The sequence below is a fragment of the Sorex fumeus genome, unplaced genomic scaffold, assembly GCF_029834395.1.
Source record: "Sorex fumeus unplaced genomic scaffold, SorFum_2.1 ptg000044l, whole genome shotgun sequence".
Taxonomy (NCBI): Eukaryota; Metazoa; Chordata; class Mammalia; order Eulipotyphla; family Soricidae; genus Sorex; species Sorex fumeus.
The window spans coordinates 55,170,263-55,182,267 of NW_026606101.1; the positions used below are offsets into that span (position 1 = coordinate 55,170,263).

At 36.8% G+C, this 12,005-nt stretch overlaps 1 pseudogene; it reads left to right on the top strand.

Moving 5' to 3' along the window:
* The first annotated feature begins 266 nt into the window (after positions 1 to 266).
* LOC130030670 (cytochrome c oxidase assembly factor 6 homolog) lies at positions 267 to 581 on the top strand (annotated as a pseudogene).
* Positions 582 to 12,005: the final 11,424 nt, after the last annotated feature.

Consider the following 12,005-nt stretch of genomic DNA (forward strand, 5'->3'; position numbering starts at 1 on the left):
AGAACTCAGTTGCCTGGCAAATTCGATCCACACCATAAGACATTCTGGAGCTAACAGAGTTAATCAGATTTGTTCCATTTTGACTGCAGTGGCCTGACTTCTGTGGTTGAGCCTCCATCATTTCCTAACTATGTAAAACACAGGAAAGGGGTGTGGTAGTTTATAAATCTCACTCAAGCATGGTGACCCTGTGGTGCTAGCAGTCTGCACGGCACCCTCTATTCTTTGTTGGGCTGCGTGACCTTCCTTCATTCATCCCGACAGGAATGGCAGCTTTCTCTGTGGAAGAAAGGTAGGTTCTCTGGGGAGCCCAGGATGAGCACTGTAAGTGTTTAGATGAGAACATAGAAGACACTTCTAAGTGCAAGAAGTTAAGAAGCTCATTTGAACCAAGTTGTCCTCAATACTCGATAAAATAATTTGATTAAAGAAGAGACTACTTAAAGTTCAAAGAAAAATTTGAACCAGGAGAGTTCAACCCTTCAAAAAAAAAAAGAGAGAGAAAAAGTTTGTTTCACATAATAGTTGTTCACTATTTTGTAAAAAGAATTGATGTAAATTCTGTGGCTTTTATATGGTAAAATATGGTGCATAGAATAATGTGGATCACATTGCTTTCTTCATTGAAATATGTTACTCCAATAAATCTTTGTGGCTGATTAAAAAAGAAAAGAAAAACACCTACAAAGTCGTAGGCAATTGCTGAACTTTTTGGAAAGTTTGGAATTATTCTTTCTTTCTTGGCTTTTTGGGTCACACCCAGCAATGTACAGGGGTTACTCTTGGCTTTGCTCTCAGGAATTACTCCTGGCGGTGCTCGAGGGACTATATGGGATGATGGGCATCGAACCCGGGTTCGCTGCATGCAAGGCAAATGTCCTACCCGCTATCATTCCAGTTCCTGAATTATTTTTCTGGACGTTCAAAAATGCTCCACTACTGAAACAAAACTAGGTTGAATCATGGTGAAATCAATATTGGTTTCCATATGCATAATTTTTAATAATTAAAAATACCAAGTAACAAAAAGTCCCTCATTCAAAGTATGAAAAACTGGAACAAAATGGTATGCGATATGCTTATTTTTCATTAGGAAAGAAATACATATTTAAAAAGATAAATTAAAGCCTATTATGAAAAAAAACAGGAAAAATAAATTTGGGTAAGGAATTTATGCCCTCAGCAACACTTGAAGGATAGACAGATGAGTTCTATTTGTGATAGCAATTCCAGTAACTGGTATGAAAAGATCTTGCTTGGAAGAGGATTGAGATGGTGCTTCAGCATGAGCATCCTAAGAACCATGGTTGGGTGTGAGGATTGAAATTGTGTTCAAGTACTATCAATACAGAAGTTAGAAAGCTTGAACCTGAAGCCAGGTTTTTCTGGCTTTTCCCTCCCACCTTTACCTTTCTTTATTGCACCTGGAGTTCAACATCTTTCATAGGATTTTTGTGATTTGGGAGTTATTTCAGATTATTAGGTATGAGTAGTTGAACTGTGGACAGTCTTACCAGTTCGTTTGACTCAATCCATTTATCTTCATGTCTGGTCACCACCACAAAAAACATTTAAGTCTATTTCTGAATGTTTAAGAGTCTCATGCTCTATTGACTGAGCTAGCCAAGCAGTTTATCCTGAATGTTTAGTAACTCCAGCTATAGAACAGACTAATTAATACCAAAAGCCTCTCCAAACTTCATACCTTAAAACAAAAATGTTCTCATCCTACTCTCCCTGGAGCTGCATTTTGATAAATGATTACCCTGAGGAGCCTTCTGATTCTCTTTCGTCTTTCAAGAATGCAGACTTAATGTTTCTTCTTATAAATACTGAATCAGATTTCTGCAGTACCATAGAGTTTGAGGACATCACTGAGACCATTCTCTGTGCAAATATAGGCTTCACCTACTAGGCAAATTTAACCATTATGTTATCACCATCCCGTAAAATTGACATGCCAGGGTTTAATTTATATTTTAAGTGGTTAGTCAAGGTTCATCTCCTCCATGAAGATGAAATATCTTCACACATCACCCTCACCTAAAATAGATGTGTGAGAGTTCAATAAATGTCGTTATCTATTTGCCATGATTTGCATGATTAAAATATCCCTTTCTACGTAAAGTCTTTTCAGTAGATTTTGAATCTTCCAAAGAAATCTCTGTAATATGTGTTTTATAGCTCTGTAATTTTGTTGTTGCTGTTTTTTGTTTTGTTTTAGGGCCACACCACGGGTTACGCCTGTCTCTGGGCTCAGGAATTACTCTAAGCGGGGCTCAGGGAACCATATGGTATCCTGGGGATTGAACCTGGTTGGGTATATGCAAGGCAAGTACCCTACCTGCTATATTATCTCTCCAGACCCACAACAAATACATTTTTACTTATTTTTCAATTCATGCATTTTATTTTTTCAGAGTTGTTCACAATAATTTATTACATTCTATTTTCCAACACCAATCCCACCACCATTACAACTTCCCATCACCATTGTTTCGAATTTTCCCACCATCACCCAAGCCTGTCACAAAATACATTTTTCTCTCACATGTCACTGTTCCCTGAAGCTGTGATTTTAGACAATGACTGTGATTGTCTCCTACTTTACCATTGTTCCATACCATATTCCATGCAGCGTGATCAAGAAGTGACACAAAGAAAAAAAGAATGAGAGAATACTAAAATTATTCCCAAGGCATTGAGATGAAGGGCTTCCTTCATCTAGCCCCAAGGGTTCCCAAGTCAAAGCCAGTGGAGCACAGATTGTGCAACACTCTAACCTAAAAATAACAAAATAGATCATCGCATCTCTATATAATTGAATTTTAAACAAATGTATACTTGAATGTTTTTCTCTACCCATCAGTACTCAGGGCTTACTCTTGGCTCTACACTCAGGGATCATCCCCATAGTACTACGGGGTGCTGAGACCAAACCTGAGTTGACCACAAGCAAGGCAAGCACCCTAACTATTTCACTGGTCCCTATATTTGAAATTTTTAACCAGAATTTTAGTTCTGCTCCCTGACACTAACTAGGCCGAGTTTCTTCCCTCTTTTTTCTTTTCTTTTCTTTTTATTTTTTTAAAATATCTGTCACTGTCCTCCCTTTGTTCATCGATTTGCTTGAGTGGGCCCAGTAACGTCTCCATTGGAGACTTTGTTGTTACTGTGTTTGGCATATCGAATACATCATGGGTAGCTTGCCAGGCTCTGCCGTGTGGGCGAGACACTCTCGGTGGCTTGCCAGGCTCTCCGAGAGGGGTGGAGGAATCGAACTCGGGTCGACCATGTTGGCTGCGTGCAAGGCAAACGCCCTACCGCTGTGCTATCTTTTTAAATATCTCTTTAATATCTTTTTAAATATCTCTTTAAATTTAATGGAGACCTATCTAGCTGATTTTTCTATAGATTAGTTTTTTGTATCAGAGTATAAATTAAAGATTTACTTTACATGTTGGTATCACAGTACTATATTAGATACTGATCTAAAAAGTTGTTTCTCTTTTATTCTCATCTAAATGCCACTTTTATAAAGACCCTTAATTTTAGCAGAAAATATTGCTGCAGGAGATACCTGCAACTATATATCCAGCTTTTGACACTCCTTTTCTGGGGAGAAGGAGAGTTATACTACTATGGGAAGGATTTCCTCCTGTGTATGATTTTTGATCCTGATTAGATCACATTTTTGTCAGAACAGAATTTGGTGAAAATAAACACCATCATGAAGCACGTAAAGAAATCTGATGCTGCTTAGTATCTGAAAGAAAACAGGCTACATAAATGTATATGAGCCTCATGTTTGCTCTGAGCTCAGTGAAAATGTTGTCATCTTGTGGAAATGGAAATACATTTATGTGGTTCAAAGATTTCAAAAAAAATATTAGTTGTTATGTGCAGAAAATCTGGCTCCCACTCCTGCTTCTATTCACTGTCTTCCCTTGTTCACTCTAATTATCCTTCCACTATTTATTTTTAAAGTGACAAGCAATATAAATGCATATTCTTATTTCTCTCATTTTTATACACATGGGGTTGAGTAGCTGTAGCAGAAACCAGGAATGCTCTCCAATATTCATTCTGTCCTCTGTCTAGGAAAGACTTTGAAAGTGTGCATTTGAATAAGGAACTAACAAGTAGCAAAAGGATCATAAACCTACTAAATATTGTTGTGCATTATAGCATCAAAGAAAGCTTACTCTAGGACTAAAAACACTTCAAGTAAAAGCTCATTTTTCTTCAGGTCATCTTATTTTCACCAGTAGAAAATTAACTGAAATTTGAAGTGATGAGAAAGAACACGATCACAAAATCACCACGGAGCATAGTGTACAAGGAAGAACTCCCCAAAGGGAAACTAACTGTAGAATCAAATAGACAAGAGGATTCATCCAACATCAGTGCTGGTGTCTAGCCAACTAATATTTTTATTATTTATTTATTTATTTATTAACTTTTTATTAGTGAAACACCATGACGTACAGTTGTAGACTTACAAATTTTTGTGCTTGGGTTTCAGTTATACAATGATCGAGTACCTATCCCTCCACCAGTGCCCATTATCCACCACCAATGATCCCAGGATCCCTCCCATCCCCCCATCCCCCCATCCCACCCTGCCTCTGTGGCAGGGCATTCCCTTTTGTTCTCTCTCCTTTTGGGTGCTGTGGTTTGCAAAAGAGGCATTGACTGGCAGTCATGTTCGGTCTATAGTCTACTTTCAGCATGCATCTCCAATCCTGGGAGGATCTTCCCAACACGCTTTATTTGGTTCTCGCCTCTCTATCTGAGCTGCCTTTTTCCCTAGCATATGTGGCTGGCCTCCAAGCCATGGAGTGAACCTCCAGGTACTTATCTCGGCTATTCTTGGGTGTTAGTCTCTTATCTTGTTACTTTATATTCCCCAGATGAATGCAATCTTTCTATGTCTGTCCTCTCTTTCTGACTCATTTCACTTAGCATGATACTTTCCATGTAGTACCACTTGTATGTAAATTTCATGACTTCATCTTTTCTAACAGCTGCATACTACTCCATTGTGTAGATGTACCAAAGTTTTTTTTAACCAGTCTTCTGTTCTCGGGCACTCAGGTTTCTTCCAGATTCTGGCTATTGTAAACAGTGCTGCAATGAACAAACAAGAGCAGATGTCACTTCGACTATACTTTTTTGCCTCTCACCTCTCTGGGATATATTCCCAGTAGTGGTATTGTTGGGTCAAGTGGTGCGCCAACACCGGTTGCTTTTGTTCTTTTGGATGTGGGCCAGTCTCTGTGGTGTGATATGATATCTCATTGTTGTTTTGATCTGCGTCTCCCTGATGATTAATGATGTATAGCATTTTCTCATGTGCCTTTTTACCTTTTGGATTTCTTCTTTGAGAAAGTTTCTGTTCATTTCATCGTCCCATTTTTTGATGGGGTTGGATGCTTTCTTCTTGTGGAGTTCAACCAGTGCTTTGTATATTCTTGATATCAACCCCTTGTCGGATGAGTATGGGCAAATATCCTTTCCCATTCTGTAGACTGTCTTTGTATTTTGGTCACTGTTTCTTTTGAGGTGCAGAAGCTTCTTCGTTTAAGATAGTCCCATTTGCCTATCTCTATTTTCACTTGCTTGGCCAGTTAGCCAACTAATATTTTTATTCTTCACAGTAATGGCACCCTTTAAACTGCTTTACAGAGGAGTTAAATCACTTCTATGTATCGCCTTTCATTACTTTTATAAATAAGCATTTTTTGTTGTCTTTTCTTATTTTATGTATTGCATGTAGCTTGTTATTATGTCATAATGATGTGTCTCAAAGAGTGTCAAAGAGAACAGATTCAGATGTTCTGTATTTTGACTTTGGTGCAGTGACTGGATGGGGCTTTGTTGTATCCTCTTGGAGGACAAAATAGAGTTGATACACTGGGAAAAAAAACATGAATCAAAAGTTTGACAGCCAGAGTGGCACACTGTTTTGGAAGCTGCTAGTGTTTTTAAACATGGATTTATTCTTTTTTCCTGAGCATAAAGATAGACTCAGCATGATGTCCTTGTGCTTTAGGGTTACCACATAGAAAGTATCTGATCAGTGGATATGAAATTAAGTGATGTGTCCACTTCTAGACTTAACCTATAGAAGCATTCATCATATGATCCCTTATCACTTTGCACTCACCCTCTGGTTGTACAATAAGGACCTCAGTTTAGAGGAGGACAAAGTTACAAAAGAGCGTGAATTCTCAGTGACAGCATGGAGCAGAATTCTTTTGAAAGTTGTTCTATGACCTTCTTGTGAGCCAGCTGGTAAATTTTTTTTTCTTGTAGCCATTGTCAAGTGTCTTTTCAGATGCTACTAGGCTGGAGCGATAGCATAGCGGGTAGGGCATTTGCCTTGCAAGTGGCCGACCTGTCAACCAGAGTTTGATTCCTCCACCCGTTTCTTAGAGCCTGACAAGCTACTGAGAGTATCTCACTCACATGGCAAAGCCTGGCAAGCTAGCCCTGACGTATTTGATATGCCAAACACACAATGTCTCACAATGTTACTGGGCCCGCTCGAGCAAATGGACGAACAACGGGAGGACAGTGACAGTGACTAGATGTCTCGAAGAGGAAATTTTCATGCTCTGGAAGCTTTCTATAAACATCTTGTCCCATAATTTAGTCTTTTAAAATTGTGCATTTGTTTTCACTCATCAGGTTATCTACTTCTTGAACTTAGAGACTTTATCTTTGCTTCTCACATAATCTCAGTAACAGTCTGATACATAGTCGGGGTTCAGCATGTCTTAATCAAGTCACTGATTTCCCAGTGGAGCAGATGAGTGGTGATTAAGTTTTTGCAAATCAAACTCTGAGAATGAACTTTTCACCCTCCCCACAAGAGTTTTTTGTAGTGTCTTCCAAGAAAAATTTAAATCAAGGGGAAATGACCTTTTTTACTGATGATTCAGCTAAAGTTGAACATCTTCTAATCCATTAAATACTGCTGACATCTTTGCTTTTATTGACTTTCAGGCATTAATGATTTCATAAGCAAGAAAAATCATCTGGGTGTTATGTCCATTTTTTTCCCTAAATAAATATGTTTCTGGGCACATATACTTTGCTGAGGAAATTCACTTTGAGTTATGAAGGAAATCTTTATAAGTAATCTTTTAAAAAACTAAATGATCTAATTTACCTATACCTTTGAGAATATTTTCATTACCTTTAAATGTTCTTGTGGTAGCAACTTTAAACTATATATTGAAATTTTTAGCATTCAATTAATTAATTAACTTTATTTAGCATTTGATACCTATTACCTTAAAGACATTGCATCATATAACAACAAATGGAAGGATGTATAAAATGGAAAGAGCCTTGGATAATTAGCAACAATATTAGTGATGGTGGAAGTAACAATATTTTCCATTTTTGAGTAATTATTAGTAACAGAAAGTTTAATCAGACTGTCTTTTGTCCTCAAAATTAGTAAAAAAGAAATTTGTTTTTTTTTCTGTACCCATATTTTATGGTTAAGAATTCTGGAACATTAAATGACTTGTTCCAGGTTACAAAATTACTAGTCAAATTTACTTTTTGTTGTTAAAAGTACTTATATTTAGAATTAGCACATGGAGCCAACTTTATTGATTCCAATATGCTTGCAATATCTAAAACATTATGGTCAGAAGGCAGTAGCTCATGTGCTTTTCTCCTCTCTACAGACCTACAACATTAGGTCTGTAATATTGGATGGTGAAATGTTGACCCTGATCATGTCAGTGCCATAGAGTTTCATAGCCTGTTTGATCTAATGCTCATTGATGTTAATATTTACAATGAATGAAAGAATGTCCTGGTCTTCTGCCTTCTTCTTGGTCATTTCATCACAAAGTAAATTTGATCATGGCTCCCTAGGAATCTGAAGATAGTTTTTTCACCTTCACTAAACACAATTTCTGGCAGTTGGTGGATATGGATTCAAATTTAGACTTTGCCTCTTCTCAGTAGTAATTTTTAAAGTACCATTGTATTATAGCTTTTGTATGAGGAGTACATCATTAGAAAGCACATATTATTTATTTATTTATTTATTTTGCTTTTTGGGTCACACCCGGCGATGCACAGGGGTTACTCCTGGCTCTGCACTCAGGAATTCCCCCTGGAGGAGCTCAGGGGACCATATGGATGCTGGGAATCGAATCTTGGTCAGCCACGTGCAAGGCAAATGCCCTACCCGCTGTACTATTGCTCCAGCCCTAGCCACGTATATATTTGCTACATGCAGTTTACCACAACAATAAGTCTTGTTAAGTCTTATTTTTATCATATTGCTATCCAGGTGATGTTCATTACGGCTTTACCCTATATCATAAAGACTACCCTCATCATAAATGCTAGTAGAAATAAAAATAACTAAAATTTAAATTAAAATTAATAAATATAAATTTCACAAAATTAGTAAAGTTAAATTAAATAAAAATCAAAAGTTTTAAAGCACTATACAGTTGATATCAGTGACAATTAGTAGTAGTATTGATTATAGTAACTGTGCTTCAGTTGCTTATGTTTAGAATGCTAAGTAGAATATGTGAGATAATTTTGTGAAAAACGGTAAGAGAAGTATCACAGGCACAGTGAAGGAGCTGGCGTGCTGAGAAGTAGAGGAGAGATCCAGCAGCAATGCTTTCCTTCTGAGAAGCAAATATAAACAATTGGGATGGAATTCTAAAGACCATTGACATTAGAATTACAATTTTAGCTGCAAAAAATATGTAACAATTACTTTACATACTTCAGATGTTTTAAACCAAAGAGTCAACAAATACTATTATATGAGCTGTGTGCCTATTTTGTAAATAAAATGTATAAAATTTTATTGGAATAATACCATGTCCACTGCTTACATATTTTTGATATCTTCTTTCTTGCAGAAGTTGCATAGTTACTACATATATACAGACCTAGAACTTAAAGCTTGCAGTCAAAACATTTGCTCACTAGCCCTTTAAGAAAACACTTAAAAATTACTGCTGTAAAAGAAGACGGTGGTTATTAGTTATATAAACAAATTTTTATGAAAAGTATGTACCTGTAGCATAGGTAAGTAGAAAGTAGAAGGTTAGTCTGCAACCAGAAAGGACTAACACTGGGTGAATAATGTAGGTATCATTACCTTTTGTTCTCTGTCCAGGGACCCAGCTGGTTGGTCATTGTTCACAAGAAAAAGCAGGATCAGTGGTTTGCAAACCTAGCTGCTTATTAAAATTATCTGAGAGTCTTTTAAAACTCTTGATGCACAGGATATACTCTAGACCAATTAAATAAGAATTTCTTGGGGTGTGACTGGACATTGATAATTACTAAAGGACTCTGGGTGATTCCAATTTGCAGCCAAGGTTAAGAGCCATGCATGTAGTGGAAATAACCCTGGCCTGGGTTTCTGAAATGTAGTTCTAAACCAAATTCTGGCACTGTTTTATTTTAACTAAATTTCAAAGGTTCTCAGTGAGAAATTAATTGGTGTTCTATACTTTCTTGCATCTAAAGCAAAATATTTTATTTCTTTTTTGGATTGGATAATGGTTGGGGAGCTTAAAGTAATGACATTCTTATTGTGTGTTTGCTCTGATATCAGGGATTATTCTTGCTACATGTACAATGAATTGTAGAGTTTATAGACTTGGGAAGGCATCAAATGTGTACGGAAAAGGGAACAGTCTTGGAGTAAGTTCATTTTTAATTTATAGTATGCTAAATAAAACAAAATAATATTTGTTTAAATCAAATCTTTAAACACTATCCCTTTATTACTTCCCAACAACATATGGCATGGGGATATCAATACATCCTTTTATTGCTCTAAGACTTCTTTACTCTCCCAGATACAAAGAGAATAGTTCAGTAGAGGTGGCAGAGAGAGGTGTGAGGAAGAGTCTTGCAATTTCCTTGCTGCTATAACTGCTCATCTGATAACACAATAGTGATTATTTACTCCAGTGTGGAATCAGTTATCTGATTATGGTTAGTGACTGGAAAGATGTTTTTGACTCCACCCTAATTTTTTGGTTCACTGGCTGAAAACCATGGTTAGAGAGTTTGTTTTACATATGTTTTCAAAAGCATAATTTTTTAAAAATTAGGGTTTGAATTAATTTAATAGAATTAAATAATATAACCTTATTAATTCATTCTCTGTCAGTAATATGGTCACATTACTTGATTGCCATGGGGAGGAGGGTGAGATACTGATTCAAATGTACATATATTGAGAAGATTCTGGACCAGGAACAAGACAAAACTTGTGTTAAGGAATGAAACTCTGTTGAGACCTTCTAAAGAGGCATCTGGGAGACTAGTCAGGTCGAGACTGTATTCAGTGAGAACTTCTAAATGTAATGTGTGATCCTCGAATAAACTTTGGAAGTGCAGATAGATATTTTTTTAAATAGCTAAACTAAAAAATATTTTGCATTATTTTCTCTTAACTACCAACAATATTTGGTCTCTTGATTCTTTCTACTTACTATCTATCACGAAGTCTTTTTTAATAGAAATAAATAATACTTGTTTTTAATGCTTATTGATAGAATCTTTTATGACTCCCAGACGGTCAATGTTCATGTACTATAATTCCCACTAATCTGATTCTGCACTGTTTTCGGAGTACCAACAAATTAAAGTAACTCATTGTCTGACTGAGCATACATACTTCAGTGTTTAATAATGCTCCTGAAATAAAGGAGCTAACAGAGAGTAGCTTTCTGGCAGCGTGAAGGAAGAGATGGGCATAACCAAGCCTGTGCTTGCTTTGTGGAATGTTCTCTAGGATATGTAAGAATGTTGTCTTGGAAATATTTTTAAAAGCACTAGCCTAACAGTCACCATGTTTACAGTTAAAAAAAATTATAGCACTGTCCTGTATAGTGGCCAGGAAAAAAAGCAATAACTGAGGGTGATTTTTAAACACTGAGGCAGTGCTCTTCTTTAGCAGCAAATATTTTACCACTGAAAGATTTTTTCTTTTAATTTCCAATCTTTTCTTTTAATGCATTATCAACAGTTATAGGGATCTGAAACAATCACTGAACACAAATTGAGGTGTGCTACCCTAAGGAGCAAGGGAGAGAGTATTAGTAAGCTCGGGTTTGCCATATCAAAAGGCCATAGATGATGCTATAAAAACAGAACACTTAGTTTGTCAAGATTGTAGAGGCCAGAAAATTAAGGGGCCCATGGTTGCTGGTGACACTTCCCAGGTCATTGACAATTGACTCCTTTCTGTGTCCTGACATGAATTTATGCATTGCTGGTGTTTCTTTCTTCTCTCAGAAGGACACTAACCGTTGGATTAAGACCCAGTGTTAAGATATCATTTAATTGTGGCTGCAGAGATAGCACAGTGGGTCAGACAGTGGGTCTTGCATGCAGATGACCCCGGTTCAATTCCAACAACCCCAAATGGTCCTCCGAGCTGAGAAGAGTGATGCTAAAGCTCAGGGCCAGGAGTAAGCCCTGCATAAACCTGGGTGTGGCAAAACAAACACAAAAAGCTATGTTTAAAAATATCATTTAACCTTAATTATCTCCTCATAGGCCTTTCTCCATATAAAGTCATATTGGGGATTAAGGCTTCAACAAAAACATTAACACAAGAGACTCAACGAGCAGCGGTGGTTTAGTAAATCAGACAAAGACTGACTGAACACATGGTGAGATACAGTTTTTACAAAATTTTCTTTTACCTAAATATTTTTAATAATTCCTTTAGCCACTTAAGAGTAACAAGCAATATAAAATAAATCATGTGGGGCCTTCTATGGGGAAGGTTTGAGGGGTGATTGGGAAAATGCGGCAGTGGTCACAGTGGTCATGGGATTGATGATGGAAATATTGAATGCCCATAACAAATGCATTGTGAACAACTTTGTAAACACAGTGTTTAAATAGAAAGTGGGGAGAAAAGCATTGACTTCAGAGCTAGCTGGTTTCAAACTTAATTTGTGCCACTTACAGAGATGAAT